Genomic DNA, 16,925 nt, shown 5'->3' on the forward strand with positions numbered 1-16,925 from the left:
TCTCTCTCTCTCTCTCTCTCTCTCTCTCTCTCTCTCTCTCTCTCTCTCAGCATTTAACTATCTGTTTATCTGACTATCTATATATCTAATTCTCAGTATTTTGTTAAATCAAATATCTCTCTCTCTCTCTCTCTCTCTCTCTCTCTCTCTCTCTTTACCTGTCTATTTAACTATCTGTTTCTAAATCAAATATCTCTCTCTCTCTCTCTCTCTCTCTCTCTCTCTCTTTACCTGTCTATTTAACTATCTGTTTATCTGACTATCTGTATATCTAATTACTCAGTATTTTGGCGTCCCGCTAAATCAAATATCTCTCTCTCTCTCTCTCTCTCTCTCTCTCTCTCTCTCTCTCTCTCTCTCTCTCTCTCTCTCTCTCTCTCTGTTTACCTGTCTATTTAACTATCTGTTTATCTGACTATCTATATATCTAATTACTCAGTATTTTGGCGTCCGGTTAAATCAAATATTAAAAAGACCTATCCCCATTTGCCTACACTCAATGGGACTAAATGATGATATTATCAGATGTTTGTGTTTTGCGTCTTTCGTGATAGAAAGGTGAACCAATCAGCTTCCTGAATAGCAGTCAATCTCTGGTCCGTGTACATATGCAGCAAGTGTTATTAATAACAGTTTTACGTTTGCAATCAAATCCTCATTTAAATTTGAATGGCCTGAAATTTCCCCCCAATCGATCTGGCCGTCTGTCTGTATGATTGCCTGGAGCCCCAAATGCCATGTTATTTGTACATAGTAGCTGCCCCCTTAGCTTATTTTATTGCCGTTTTAGAGTGAAACTTATTTCTGTTTTAGAGTGAGACTTATTTCTGCTTTAGAGTGAAACTTATTTCTGTTTTAGAGTGAGACTTATTTCTGCTTTAGAGTGAAACTTATTTCTGTTTTAGAGTGAGACTTATTTCTGCTTTAGAGTGAAACTCGTTCCTGTCAGAGTGAAGCTTATTTCTATTCGAGAGTGGAAAACGAGAGGCTGTTTTTGAGTTACCACAGCAGACCACAAATGCATTGTCACAGTTTCATATTTTCAGGTCAATAAGCGCCGAAATTAGATATTGAGATTAAGATGAACTCCTCCCAATGTTAACGAGAATGTAAAATTTCATCATTTCTCTCTTTTAGTCTGAAAACATGTCAGGTGTTACGAATATGGTACGGATACAAAAAATAAAAAAATAAAAACATTGATTTTAGTTGAATCCTTTTCAACGCAGTCTGATATCAGGCAGCAATCAAAGTTAATAAATGGGGTTGACCTATGAGTCAGTTGAAAGGCACCACTTAGCATATCCCGTGCCCATGGTTATACGCTAATGGTTTTCCATGAGTTAGCCTAATCAGTACGTCATTAACCTAAATCGGTTTTCTGGTTCAGTTGCTCTTGGCCAAGTTTAAAAATATCAGCGTTAGCATATTCCATCGTGTATTTTCTGAAATAATTGCTCCGGTTTGAGCAGTCATTTCTGATGTCATTCTAGTCATACCTGAAACGGACTCGCATCTTTGCATCAAGTCGTTCAAAACTATTATTATTATGACAAATAAGCAATAGTTTCAATAAGATCGTCTCGTTTGCAACCATGCCAGCTCTTCTATATCTTTGTTAGGCAGATGTGCTACGACTTACTGTCAGATACATACACACACACACACACGCGCATTAGCTTTGTTTCAAACTGACCTACAGATGATACCAGATTCTTCGAGCGCACCCCAAGACACCATTCGTGTTCTTTCTTTCTCCTAACTCTTCCACGTATCTCGCGCCAATAAATGTCTTATTTGCCATAACCATTTTAACAACATTCTCCAGCAAACACGCTATAAAGATGAAAAACATCAGGTTCATTTACATATCACATGGTATTCTGACTGAACGTAAAATTAACTGCGAAAAAAATCGAGTAGATTCATATTACTTTCTTGAGCTGAACACTTTACCTAATGTTCCTCTTGCACAGGCTTGGATCACCCAATTTTCATGACTTAACCAAAAAGACTAATAGCAAAATCATCTTTCCTGTCAGCTGGTTAAACCATTGTGTGGTAATCGGGTACTAGGCCTTTCCATTCGCGAGTTAAAAGGGCACTGAAAGCAGTTTGTCGAGACTGTATTGCCTGTAATTTGTTATATTTAAAAGTATACATTTTTATACATGCTACTATATGCATTTTATCTAACATACAAATAAATAGGTTTATAGATAAAATTTTCAGCAACTTGAGAAACACCCCGTAGGGAACTAGCGCCGTCAGTGTCAGTGCACCTCACGGGGTGCACTGTAGGCATTACTAAAGGTTCTTTGCAGCGTGCCTTCGGCCCTGAGTTGCAAACCCTTTCATTCGTTTTACTGTACCTCCCGATCCCCTCCATACCCCTCCCCCATCCTGGGAAGACAAACAGGTTAGTAGGAGGAGGTTGGATGTCTCCTCTACCCTCCCGTTCCCCTACCTATCCTGCCCCACCCGGGGCCGCCAAACCGTTTTGCAAGGGGTGGGTGGCTGTATCATGTCTCCCCTACTGTCACCCGGGGAGAGGACAAACAAGATCCACTCGGATATTATTATTATAGACAGATAGATTGAAACGCCTGCTGAATATTTCATACCCTGAAATTTCGTGGCATTTACATTTGCAACTAGAATATCTGATAGCCTAACAAGTCTTTCCTGGCCACATGGTTAAAAATAATGACTTTCTCCGGCAGTGGACAGACAAATCCTATGGAAACTAAAGATACCCTCAGGCCGTAGTGAGAGAACTAACAGTGGAAAAGACGAAACAAAGTTAACGGTGAGAAGCGTTACCTTTGAATGTCTCCTGTCGGCAATGAGGAGGGAAGCTCCCTGTGCATGAAGACATTCAGTTTACGAATGCACAACGCCAATGTAAAGCTTCAATAACTTGGATACTGAAAAGACGATTGCCTGAGAGGTACAAGACCTAATATCTTACGAGTCGGTTCGTCAGGGAGGATGACGTGGCATATCGACGATAAATCTGACGAAGTTTTAATGTGGTTGTACGCGATCTGTTTATCCTTCTATTTGAATATGCAAGTGTTATTGCTCTGATGAAAGTCTGTAATACTAAGGCAATCTATTTGGACGCAATTAGGTCATTAACATACTTATCATACGCTTCCGATTAACCATCGAGAGCAATGTCTACTTGTCATTATAAGTCACTTGAGAACCACAAGGTTTCTCTCAGGTCTCACAACTCCCAAAGAGCGAGGCGGTAAATCACTATGTAAGAGCGGTTTGGGAATTCGCACTCATTCCGGAATTTAAACTCTCTGAACAAGTCTTTACCCATTTGACATAATTCCTCAGAAACATTTTTCTGAAACGCTCTTTTCTTTAGTTTACATTCTATATTATCCACCAAAGAAGGACTAATGAAGATTCTTTTAGTTTTTTGTCTGTCCGTCCTCCTCAGATCTTGAAAGCCACTGAGGCTAGAGGGCGTCTGGCACTGCTATAGGTGCCAACAACACAGGCCACCATCAGGCCGTGGCTGAAAGTTTCATGGGCCGCGGCTGAGAGTTTCAAAGGCCGCGGCTGAGAGTTTCATACAGCATTACACGCGGTACAGAAAACTCGATTATGCCGAAGAAACTTCGGCGAATTTTCTACTTGTTTTTATTTGTAACTTAGCGAACAAAAAACTTAATAAGTTTTCATACAGACTCATATTTAGGCAAAGGAGGAAAAAAAACTCCTAATTAAGAGAGCGAGAAAGACCTAGAAAGTCAGTGACATGGAGTGGCGATCTCCCTGGCGAGAGGCTGACCTCGCAGAGAGTCTGACCTCGCAATGAAACACCTGGCCTAGCACGCAGTTCTATACTATATTGACGAAACACTAAGGCAGCATATTACGTGTTCCTTCTCTCGTTTAATGAAAGCGCTCATATATATATATATATATATATATATATATATATATATATATATATATATATATATATATATATATATATATATATATATATATATGAGATGCTCTAGGCATCTCCAATATTTCAGTTTCCCTTCATATAACTTTATATATATATATATATATATATATATATATATATATATATATATATATATATATATATATATATATATACATATACAGTATATATATAATAATATATATTCGGTTTAAAATTTATTCTAAGTACAATTTAATTCTGGATACATCAAATATCTCTATGGTAAAAGTTATCAATTCATCACACCAAAGAGAAACATAGCCTTTAAGAACGATTATAACAAAGAAAAAATCTTGCCCAGGAAAAGCTAGACCTAGCTTGCCAGTTTCTCCATTGACAGGTCCTTCTTTTTAAAACTGTGTCTTCCAAATAAGTCAAAATTGCTTTCTTATAGTAGTCTTCATTTAACAGTTCTCCCAAAGTATTTTTCCATAGAACAGAGAGACAAGATTGCTAACTTACGACGTCGTCGATTTGTTTGCGAGACGCTTAGCATGGCGGGCAAAAATCACATGCTGCTTAAATGTATTTTCGCTAAACAATGCTTCCAGAAATATCGGAGTAGCTAAACATGCTAAACAAAATGCAGTTTCCTGAAGAAACGTGACACCACCTTCACACTGATGCTATTTCCTGACTGTCATTAAAAATGCTTGGCGGTAGGTGTGCCTAGAAGCTATGGTTCATGGTAACATGTTTTTAAAATATATATTTTATATATATATATATATATATATATATATATATATATATATATATACTATTACCCTCATGTATCACTTTTATAGGTTTAAAAACATGTTGACGCGAACTATTGCCTATAGGCCTACCCACCGTCATGCGTTTTTTCATGGCAATCAGAAAATAGCTTCAGTGTGAAGGCGTTATCACATTTCTTCAGCAAATTGCATTTTGTTTAGCATGTTTAGCTACTCGAGTATTTGCGGAAGCAGTGTTTGGCGAAAATACATTTAAGCAATATATGGTTTTTTCTCGCCATGCTAAGCGTCTTGCAAAAAAACCTACGACACCGTAAGTTAGTAGTCATGCCTCTCTATTCTAAGGCTTTGGGATAATTTGAGACAACTGTTAAATGAGGACTACCATAAGAAAGTAATATTGACTTATTAGGAATAAAAAATTGTAAAAAGTAGGACCTGCCAATTAAGATACCTGGCGAAGCCATAGGCATAGGCCTAGCGTTTGCCTGGCCACGCATTTTCCTCTTTGTTATTACCATTCTTAAAGGCTATCTGTTTCTTTGGCATTATGAGTTGATAACTTTTACCATAGAGTAAGTTGATATATCCGAAATTAAGCTGTATTTGGAATAAAGTTTAAGCGATATAGCATTTTACAAAAGGAGCAGCTTGAGGGCGTAGGTCTACCCTAGGATGCCAAACTTCAGTGTTTATTACCAATCTGTGAGACGTACCGTTTGATGAAACTTGAATTGAACCGAGATTCGTTACTCATAAAGAAATACATGACTATTTTGACTTGAAATCGAATGACAGAAGCAGTTTTCTGCCGTTTGTTTATGCGACTTTTCGGAATCTCGTTGAGAAACCACATTTGATAAAATGCATTTTATTAAACAAAATTCTGACGCTGCCTTTAAATGTCTAAAACACAAAAACTGACGGGCACAGACAGCATCCTACGGGCCTACATACTGCAAGGAATCCTTAATGACAGACAAAATACAGGAAAATTCTTGCGCCTCACAGAAACAGGTCTGGAAGACGAGGCTAGTTGAAACGACCAAGAGATTATATACACCTGTTTACTGCTTAAGCCTTTTTCATAACGAGCACGACAATTACTACTCTAAATTATGTGGTCTACATAAAAATAAACGATGTTCTGATTCCAGAACTGGAATCCCCACTGCACCCACGTGCCACAGCAATATGCTGCGGATATAGAACATGCTAACGGAGAAAACGGTATCCACACCAAGACATCAACTGCCTAGCACAAGATTTAGAGTAACTTTTAAGTAAAAATGCTTTGCTTACCAGTGAAATGTTACTTTAATTTTCTCTAGAAGGATTCCCACAGATGCTCCTGTCATTATGAACAGCGCAGTCCACCGTTATAGAAGATAATGAACGAAAACAAGGTGGCGACTTCCGCGGTTCCCAGGCGCTCTTTAAACGCCATAAGTCACGCCAAATTAGCAGTGCCGGATAGATCACATCTCCAGTTATCATTTATTCTCTATGGGGACGACTCGTCCGTCCAAATTCAGGTTGGGCACTTTAAGAAAGACTCGTATTAAGACATCAGTCCTCGTTAATGCCACTATTATGGCTCCAACGAGCATTAGGGGCGAGAGCTACTGACGCGGTACTGCACTTCACTCCAGTCAAGGGAAAACTGACATTTTCCCGCCAAGAACACTTAAATTATACGACTCTAGAAAGCAACTATGTTAGCAGAGGGTTACAGCGTCAAGTAAAAAATTGTTTTAAAGGAGAAACCTTCACAATTTGATGTAAAATCACGTTTCCAACACTTACGAAGTATATTATCCGTAGAATAAGAATAAATTAGCCTTTTGAGTAAATATATAAGTGAGTCTTTGGAAGGGAGCCTGCTTGAAAGGCTCCCTTCCAACGAAGAAATGTCAGTTATCACTTGACAGGAGTGGATTGTGGTAGTGTACGAAAAAGCACGCGCCCTATGGGCATTGATGCTCGTAGGAGTCATAGCAGTAGTGGCATTATTGAGAAATGACGTCTATAAATACGAGCCTTTCTTAAAAGAATCGGTAATGACTGGAGATGTGATCTGCGATCTAATCTGGTGTGACTCGGAAGTTGAGCCGTTGCTAAGCTTGTAAGGTACCTTTTTTTGTTCATTATCTTCTTGCCGTTGCATTGCTTAGCTTATAATGGCAGAAATAGCTATAGAAATCCTTCTAGACAAAATGGAGTAACATTTCATAGGTAAGCAAAGCATGGTTACTCTCAGTTCCTCAAAATTTTGTGCTAGGCAGTTGATGTCTCGGTGTGGATACGCTTTCTCTGTTAGCTATTTCTATATCCTCAGCATATTACTGTGGCACGCAAATGCAAAATCAGAACATTATTATTAATATTAATTTTATGTAGACCACATAATTTAAAGTAACAATGATCTTCCTCGTTACTGAAAAGGCTATGCAGTAGATAGGCCCATAGGCCTAAGGTCTCTTGGTTGCTTCAACTAGCTTCGTCTTCCAAACATGTTTCTGTGATGCACAAAAGACACCTGCTTTATTTTGTCTGTCATTAAGGATTCTTTGCATTGGGTAGCCCTGTAGGATACAGTCTGTGACAGTTTTTGTGTTTTAGACACGTAAAGGCAGCGTTAGAATTGTTTAATAAAATGCATTTTATCAAACGTGGTTTCTCAACGAAATACCGAAACGTCGCTTAAATAAACCGTAGGAAACAACTTCTGTCATTCGATTTCAAGTCAAAATAGTCATATTTCTCTATGAGTGACAAATCCTGGTTTAATTTAGGTCTCATCAAACGATACGTCTCATAGATCGGTAACGGCAAGTGAAGTTTGGCAGCCCAGGCTAGACCTATACGCCCTCAAGCTGCTCATTTTGTAAAATGCCATATCGTTTAAACTTCATTCTAAATACAGCTTAATTTCGGATATATCAGATTTCTCCATGGTAAAAGTTATCAAGTCACCATATCAAAGAAACAGATAGCCATTAAGAATGGTAATAACGAAGGAAAAAAACTTGGCCAGGCAAACGCTAGGCCTATGCCTATGCCTATAGCTTCGTCAGGTGTCTTAATTGACTGGCCCTACTTTTTACGACTTTTTATTCCAAATAAGTCAAAATTACTTTCTTATGGTAGTCCTCATTTTTAACAGTTCTCTCAAAATATATTCCAAAGCCTTAGAATAGAGAGACATGACTGCCAACCTATGATGTCGTCGGTTTTGTGCATATGTTTGTGTGTTGGTAGATATGATTTAAGCATTTTAAATTACTAAGCGAATTTGTTTATTGATTTCCATATTAATATTGATATACTACTCATATTTTTTCTTTATAAAGCAAATGCGTCATGAAATTATGTACTAAATTCATCGCAAAAGTACTAATATTTCTTATCATTTAAATCATTATTGACAGAAATTCTGTCACCATTTACTTCTTATCTATAAAAATAATATCCGAGTGGATCTGATTTTGTTTTTTCTCCCCCGGGTAACAGTAGGGGAGACATGACACAGCCACCCATCCCTTGCAAACCGTTTTGTCGGCCCCGGGTGGGGGCGGGGTAGGTAGGGGATCGGGAAGGTAGGGGAGATTTAGCGGCTCGTAATGAAGTATTCAGCAACAGTTGTAGTTTGCTGTAAACGAAAACTATTGTGCTGGCTTTGTCTATCCCTCCGCACTTTATTCTGTCCGCACTTTTTCTGTCCTCACTTTTTCTGTCCGCCTTCAGATCTTAAAAACTACTGAGGCTAAAAGGCTGCAAATTGTTATGTTGATCATCCACCCTCCAATCATCAAACATACCAAATTGCAGCCCTCTAGCCTCAGTAGTTTTTATTTTATTTAAGGTTAAAGTTAGCCAAGATCGTGCCCCTGGCAACGATATAGGACAGGCCACCACCGGGCCGTGGTTGAAGTTTCATGGACAGCGGCTCATAGAGCATTATACCGAGACCACCGAAAGATAGATCTATTTACAGTGGCCTTGATTATTCGCCGTAGTGGCTGTACAGAAAACTCGATTACACCGAAGAAACTTCGGCGCATTTTCTACTTTTTTGCGAACCTCACTGGAACCTTAAATAAGAGAAAGTCTTTAATACAAGGAAATATCTTATTTGATATAAATTCCTCTGTCAATGGAATTTTTCAATAGAAATGTGGCGTTTTTCTGGATATTATAAAATATCAAAGCTAACAACTGAGTCTTCATTCATTGTACTAGCACGTCAAGAGGTAACTTAAATAAATATTTTAAATTCTCGGGATTACCGATGTATTCAAATATGTATGAGTGATCCTTTATAAGATCATTTCTCTCGTGGTCCCAAAATACTTTGGAAGCCAGTTGCTTCTCATTGTTCCAGTGTCAACACTTGATCGTCCTTTACTCAGGAAATATTTCGCCTTTTTTATCTGGATCACTGTTTGCTGGTAGCCACGCATTTCCAGGACAGCCACCAACATCTACCTGGAAACAGCAGTACCATTCTAAACTAACGAGAAAGACCCTGGGGGTATTTCGAGTCAATATTTCTATAGACTAACGAAAAAGACCTCAGGTGTCGAGTCAATATTTCTATAGATTAACGAAAAAGACCTCATGCGTTTCGAGTTAATATTTCCATAGCCTAACGAAAAAGACCTGAGGTATCTCGTGGCAGTATTTCTATAGACTAACGAAAAAGACCTCAGGTATTTCGAGTCAGTATTTCTATAGATTAAGGAAAAACACCTCAGGTATTTCGAGTCAATATTTCCATAGGCTAACGAAAAAGACCTCAAGTATTTCGGGTCAGTATGTCTATAGACTAACGGAAAAGACCTCGGGCATTTCGAGTCAATATTTACTCCAGTCACAAAATGTGTCCCTTCTAAGCGAACGTCTGAACTTACCGAACGTTTCGTATTATGAAACCTCAGGGACCTAACAACAGACCGGTGATGACCACTGGTGCTGTGACGTTGAATTGAACTGAATATAGAATTTAGGCCAAAGGCCAAGCACTAGGACTTATGAGGTCATTCAGTGCTGAAATGAAAATTGACAGTAAAAGGTCTGAAAGGTGTAACAGGAGGAAAACCTCAAAGCAGGTGATTCATTTTGCAACAGAGAGGTTTTCCTCCTGTTGCACCTTTCAGACCTTTCACTGTTAATTTTTACATTTCAGCTCTGAATGACCTCATAAGCCCCAGTGCTTGGCCTTTGGCCTAAATTCTACATTCGGCTCAACTCAATAAGGAAAAGAGAAATGACGAGTGATGACGTCACGGTGTGAGACATTTTTCTTTCGCCCTCGGCGTCTTTTCTGGTCAGCAGTTCGATCTTATTTATTTGTGCGTTGGATTTTCAAGAGTTCATAAATATCGTTGGAAAGTGAATTATTATAATTTACACAGCTTGATTTTGGTTCTTTGCGATGTAATACAGTTTCTTCAGTGTTATGCTCATTCGTCACCTGAGGATGAACGAAATTATTTTTTAGGCACTTAAGAGTTGAAGCGTACAATTAGAGATCACCAGAGTTTATACAGAACACTCGAGTGTACTGTATGTCTTACGCAAAGCCGTAACATTTGGTGAATGCTCATCGCGCTGCAAAATATCAACAAGTAAAAAATGCTCCGAAGTTTCTTAAGCGCAATCGAGTTTTCTTTGCAGCCGCTACAGCGTATAATCAAGGCCACCGAAAACAGATCTATCTTTCGGTGGTCTCGGTATAATGCTGTATGAGCCTCGGTCCATGAAACTTTAACCACGGCCCGGTAGCGACCTGTCCTAATATTCCTGCCAGAAGCGCGATTATGGGTAACTTTAACCTTAGATCAAATAAAAACTACTGAGGCTAGAGGGCTGCAATCTGGTATGCTTGGTGATTGGAAGGTGGATGATCAGCATACCAATTTGCAGCCCTCTAGCCTCAGCAGTTTTTAAGATCTGAGGGCGGAAAAAAAAAAAGTGCGGACGGACAGACAAAGCCAGCACAACCGTTTTCTTTCACAGAAAACTAAAACGAAAAAACCTCACCTGAGACCTTATTTTGCTTGCTATCATTTAGAAATATGTGACAAAGTCATCCCCTGAATTTTAAAGCCTCGAGCGCGATCGTCATATAGTGCATACATGTATTTAATGTGTCGGTATTTCACTTACGACCAGGGAATAAATGAATAAAGTTCTTGAGTTGCACGAGAGACGCCAAGGAAGCTTCATATCCCGTCTCCACTCTCGCAAATGTAAAAATCCATTAAAAATTAGCCGTGTGGATTCTCACGGCTATAAAAATTAAATTGAAAATTAGCATTCATTAAAAGAATGGTTTCATTTGCATCCCAAATTCTAATGGGGCGAATTAGCATAGCACCTGCCATGTGCGCAAGTGTTTCGGTATTGATCGTCACCTCAAAGTTGACTGATAGCGGTAGATAACAAGACGTACCCCGACGTTCTTCGTGGCATTCGCAACTGCTAACCGTTATCGATACGGCTGATAATCCTTTTCAGTTTTCTGTGAAAGAAGACTACTGAGGTGGCGTTTTGTTTGTCCGTCCACACCTTGTCTGTCCGCACTCAGATCTTAAAAACTACTGAGGCTAGAGGACTGCAGATTGATCATCCACCCTCCAATCATCAAACATATCAAATAGCAGCTCTCTAGCCTCAGTAGTTTTTATTTTATTTAAGGTTAAAGTTAGCCATGGTCGTGCGTCGGGTGCCGCTTTAGGTGCCAACAACACATGCCACCACCGGGCCATGGCTGAAAGTTTCATGGGCCACGGCTGAGAGTTTCATGGGCCGTGGCTGAGAGTTTCATGCAGCATTAAACGCTGTACAGAAAATCGCTTGAGCCGAAGAAACTTCGGTGCATTTTTTACTTGTTTAATTTTTATTTTTATTTTTGTTTTTTTGGGGGCCGGGGCCCTCCTTTCTCGAGTCCTTACATCAAAGACCCATTACTTAAGGTACTTGAGTGGGAACAAATAACTACGCACTTTTCTCGAAACTGGAAAATCTGGGTGACAATAACGAATGATTTCTTTCGAATGATAATCTGAAAATCGACAGTTGTTAAATGTGCCTTTCTTATTTACTCATTATATACATATATATACATATATATATACATATGTGTATATATACACATATGTTTTATATGTATTATATATATATATATATATATATATATATATATATATATATATATATATATATATATATATATAAAATAAAGAAGACCTTAAAAACACCAAAGGGTAGAAAGTTATAGCTATATTTCAGGGACACTGTCTGTCTCCGAAATATAGCTATAACTTTCTCCCTTTTTGGGTTTTTTTGTGGGCTCCTTTTATTAGGTGGATTTCTGTTTTAACAGAAAATATTGTGCGTGTGTGTGTGTGTATACATATACATATATAATGTGTGTGTATATGTATATTCATAGAGAGAGAGCTGAGTAGACGGATAGATAGCTATGCTTATGTGATAAAAGAGTACTCCGACCCAGGAATCAAAGCCCTGTCTTAATTTTCCATTTCCCTCGCCCTGGTTCGTTCATCAGTTAACATAATAGAATGATCTAACTGAAACAAAATCCATGCGACTTATTCTGAACTGGTTAATCCAGAGTTTCTCTCGTTTAATGTTATGAAATCTAGGTTGTCAAGCCAAGCGCTGGGAGACTTTCGGCTATTCAGCCCCTCAAGACAAGGAAAAAATGGAGTTGGAGTGGCTGGACAGCAAGATCAAGAACCCCAGAGAGTGCGAGGATCTGAAGGCGGAACTGGGAGAAACCTTCAAGGTTGCACTAAGCAGTAATAGTAGTTGGAGAGGATGGACAGCAAGGGGGGATGCGGGATGAAGAGCACTGCACTTGTATACAAGGAATAATTTACATTCAGGCTACACATCACCTTTCAGTTCTTTCCCGAGATTAGTTATACACGTTCTTGTCATGTTTTTATCTAACCATGCGTCCATATGCAAAAAGAAACATACCTTGGTCTTAGGTAGCCTGCCTTGTGGCATTTCCTGGATAAAAAGATTGTAATACAAGAAGGTTGTAATACATTGGTGTTTGTTGTGTTGCACCAGAGGTTGCTTTAAATCCCACTCCAATGCCAAACGAGATATATTTTGACAGATGACCAGCTGTAACGGAATCAGCCATGTACAAAATCTTAAAAACAATAGATAAGAGTCTTCTCGCTGGTCTATAAGCTTCAGAAAAACGCTACGCCCTGGAAATTTCGACGTGTGAGCTGAGCACAAATTTAGTGAGAAAGAATAAAAGAATTAAAAGTTGCGCTGAAGTTTCTTCGGCGCAATCGAGTTTTCTGTACAGGCCACCGAAAATTATCTATCTTTCGGTGGTCTCGGTATAATGCTGTATGAGCCGTGGCCCGTGAAACTTTAACCACGCCCCTGTGGTGGCCTATCAGATATCGTTGCCAGAAGCACGATTAAGGCTAACTTTAACCTTAAATAAAATAAAAACTGCTGAGGCTTGAGGGCTGCAATTTTGTATGTTTGATGACTGGAGAGTGAATGATCAACATACCAGTTTGCAGACCTCTAGCCTCAGTAGTTTTTAAGTTCTGCAGGCGGACAGAAAAGTGCTGACGAACGGACAAAGCCGGCGCAATAGTTTCCTTTTACAGAAATCTAAAACAACTCAGATTAAACTTGTTCTCTGCTACTATCGTAACCTTGCGGACAGTTTTTCTGTAAGGCACTTAAAACCAAAAGAAAGGAGAAGAAGATATATCTTTGCATAATTTACCAAAACATATACAATGGAAAAACAAATAAATTTACAAGTACGCAACCATATACAATTGCGGCGAGAGAATCATTTTCCAAAGCTAGGGCGGAACGGCAAAGAGTAACTCAGATCTCTTGCCATAATTGGGTGGGCTCATTAGTACATGTTAACTAGCTGATTACCCCGATTGCGGATGGTGATCTATGCGTCGGGGGAAGGATAAGCACGGGAGATAAAGCATAATGAGAGAGAGAGAGAAGGAGAGAGAGAGAGATGGCATAATCCTCGGGTGCTCACCATTGATCCTCATTTATGGTAATACTTACTTTCTTATTTCTCAGCTCTCACTTTACCTGTATGTTCCGGGACTGCCCAGGTGAAATAAACCTTGATTATTGCTGTCAGGTGTGTACCCAGCTTTCGCAGCGGCGGACCGGCAGCGGTAAGCCGCTTTCTAAAAACATTGGTGTGAGGGAGGCAGGCCAGGCAGGGCCAGCCTGCTGCAGGCCAGCCAGCCAGCCCGTATACCTCCAACCCAGCCGATGGATGCTGGCACAAGAGCTTCATCGTACATCACCGCGGAGAAAATCATAAATAACATCTTGGGCGGTACTTCTCAGTCCTTTAAGTATGCAGTATCCGTGGAGCTGCGGGTTTAGTGAATTACTGCAAGTAAAAGTTGTACGGAACAATCAACCACCAACGTTGGCCGAGAGAGAGAGAGAGAGAGAGAGAGAGAGGAAGAGAATGAGTAACAGCCTGGGCGGTACAGTACAGCTATCGTGTGACAAGATCAGCCATTTTGACGGCTGAGTTGTGGAGCTCTCGAGGAATCTGGTTCTTTACCTGTGTACTGAGAAGCGGGAAATACATCTCTGTTTATATCTCTCTCTCTCTCTCTCTCTCTCTCTCTCTCTCTCTCTCTGTGAAATGCTCATAACTTCGTCGTTAAAATAACGGAACTTATGTGATAGCCAAAGTGAATTAGCCTCACTCACAAATCTTGCCTTTTGTCAGGAGATAACATCGCTGCGCGGAAAAATTACGAAATAAAAGAAAATCCTTCCAGATGCTGCCATAAAGTATGAAGGGTATCCATAATACGGAAATGGTATATTCTTATGATATGCAGTGATTCGTCCATGAAAGCATATACTCAGAATTCAGTTGCAACTTTTTGTGACTAAATCCTCTTTTATTTCAAATATAAGTTGAAACGAAAATAAACAAGTAAAAAATGCGCTGAAGTTTCCTCGGCTCAATCGAGTTTTCTGTACAACCGCCACAGCGTGTAATCAAGCCACCGAAAATAGGTCTATCTTTCGGTGGTCTCGGTATAATGCTGTATGAGCCTCTGCCCATGAATCTTGAACAACCACGTCCCGGTAGTGGCCTGTCCGATATCATTGCAAGATGCACGATTATGGCTATCTTTAACCTCAAATCAAATAAAAACTACTGAGGCTAGAGGGCTGGAATTTGGTATGTTTGATGACTGGAGGGTGGATGATCAACATACCAATTTGTAGACCTCTAGCCTCAGTAGTTTTTAAGATCTGAGGGGGGACGGACAGACAAAAAGCCAGCTCAATAGTTTTCTGTTACAGAAAACTAAAACTCATCTCTTATTCAATGGACACTGAAGTAGATGGAAGAGGAGGAAGAGAAACAGGTGATGAAGGAAAGAAGAGGCTTCTGGAAGAAGGTCGAGAAATTGGAGTTAAAGAAAGCAGTGCAGTCAGAGAGCAGTTAAGGCCTGCATGCACTTGGCGCACTGCAGGCATTACTTAAGGGTCTCTGCAGCATCCTTTCGGCCCCTAACTGCAGCCTCTTTCATTCCTTTTACTCCACCTCCATTCATAGTTCCTTTCTTCTATCTGCCTTTCCACCCTCCCCAACAGTTGTTTCAAAGTGCATCTGAGAGGTTTGCCTCCTGTTACACCTTTCGAACTTTCTTACTGTCAATTTCCCGTTCAGCGCTGAATGACCCCATTGGTCCGAGTGCTCGGCCCTTGGCCTAAATCCTATACTCCATTCTATTCTACTTCAATTGACAGCGAGGAACATGTAGGGTCATTCTAGGACAGCAGTGGCCTTGCTTCGCAAAAAAAAAAAAAAAAAAAAAAAACTGAACTAACCAGTTTAAGATTCAAGGAACAACTCCACATAGCTCCAATAATCCCCTTCGTGCCTGCAAATGCCCAGAGGTCTATCTTTCAAGAGAGAATTCCAACTGGATGATAACGAACAGAATACGATGGAGTTTTACCGGGCTTTGAAATGTCGCTCTTGTATTCAGCTATCATAAGATTTTAAAAAAAGATGAGAAACACCGAAAGCTAACACACTGTCGTAAAGCATGACTGAGATTGCTTACATAAAGGCACAGTCTTGCATTAACATGTTGCTGGGCGCTTTTCCAGACGTGCCGCATTTTCACGTTTTCAGTGACAGGCCCGTGTAATGAACCATCTGCTACTCAGTAGCCAAAGAATGCAAACAGTTCTCGTCGTTTGCCGTCTGGTGCCATCTGGCGCCACGGTGACTCGGAAAGGTTCAGTCAACTTCCACGAACTGATTGTGGAAAACTGCCGCAGGATATCAGGAGTTCGCTGGTTCCCCCGAACCTTTGGCCGCTGATTATTGCAAGTTTACGAAAAAGACCGAAAATTTACAAAAGAATTTCTGAGCGAATTTCTCCGCGATGCTAAATCCTTTTCTCGTATTGAAGGGAACTTTAATAGGCCTACTTGGATTTAATGATAAGGTGAGAAGCGAATTGATAAAATTGATGGGGGTTCCTGACAGTAAATCCAATGTATATATATACAGTATATATATACATATATGTACATATATATATATATATATATATATATATATATATATATATATATATATATATATATATATATATATATATATATATATACAGTATATATGCATGTATGTATGTATGTATGTATGTATGCGTGTATATCTGCTCTGTTAAGTTTATAAATAAATTCACCGAGCGTTATGTTTATAGCTCAGGAAATGCTTATCTTTTTGTGGTGGCATAATGAGATAGGCATTATCGCCATTGCTAACCAGCATGGATTCGAATCCCACCTGGAAAGTAGAGTGTTCTCATTTTTTTCCATTCAGAACCCAAGGCTTTCAGCTCTTAGTGTATCCGAAAATATTATGAAAAGTAAGCGGTTTATATATAATATATATATATATATATATATATATATATATATATATATATGTGTGTGTGTGTGTGTGTGTGTGTGTGTGTGTATGTGTATGTATGTATATGTATATTTATATGTAATAAACATTCAGCATTCGCCTATTTCTCAAGAAGAAAGCCTCAAAAGCTTTCAGCCTTCCGGTTTTATGGGTTTTATGGGATGGGGTTGCTAGGCCTTATGAATTTCTG

The 16,925-nt window shown here is 39.4% G+C and overlaps 1 protein-coding gene across 1 annotated transcript in view; it reads right to left on the reverse strand.

Annotated features, from left to right (window-relative positions):
- Positions 1 to 6,360, reverse strand: part of LOC136855697 (caspase Dronc-like) — a 429,110-nt gene extending 422,750 nt beyond the window's left edge. The window contains exon 1 of the mRNA XM_067133013.1: positions 6,022 to 6,360. The gene's annotated coding sequence lies outside the window, so the exon portion shown is untranslated. The remainder of the gene's footprint in view (positions 1 to 6,021) is intronic.
- Positions 6,361 to 16,925: the final 10,565 nt, after the last annotated feature.

The sequence above is a fragment of the Macrobrachium rosenbergii genome, chromosome 32 (genome assembly GCF_040412425.1).
Source record: "Macrobrachium rosenbergii isolate ZJJX-2024 chromosome 32, ASM4041242v1, whole genome shotgun sequence".
NCBI lineage: Eukaryota > Metazoa > Arthropoda > Malacostraca > Decapoda > Palaemonidae > Macrobrachium > Macrobrachium rosenbergii.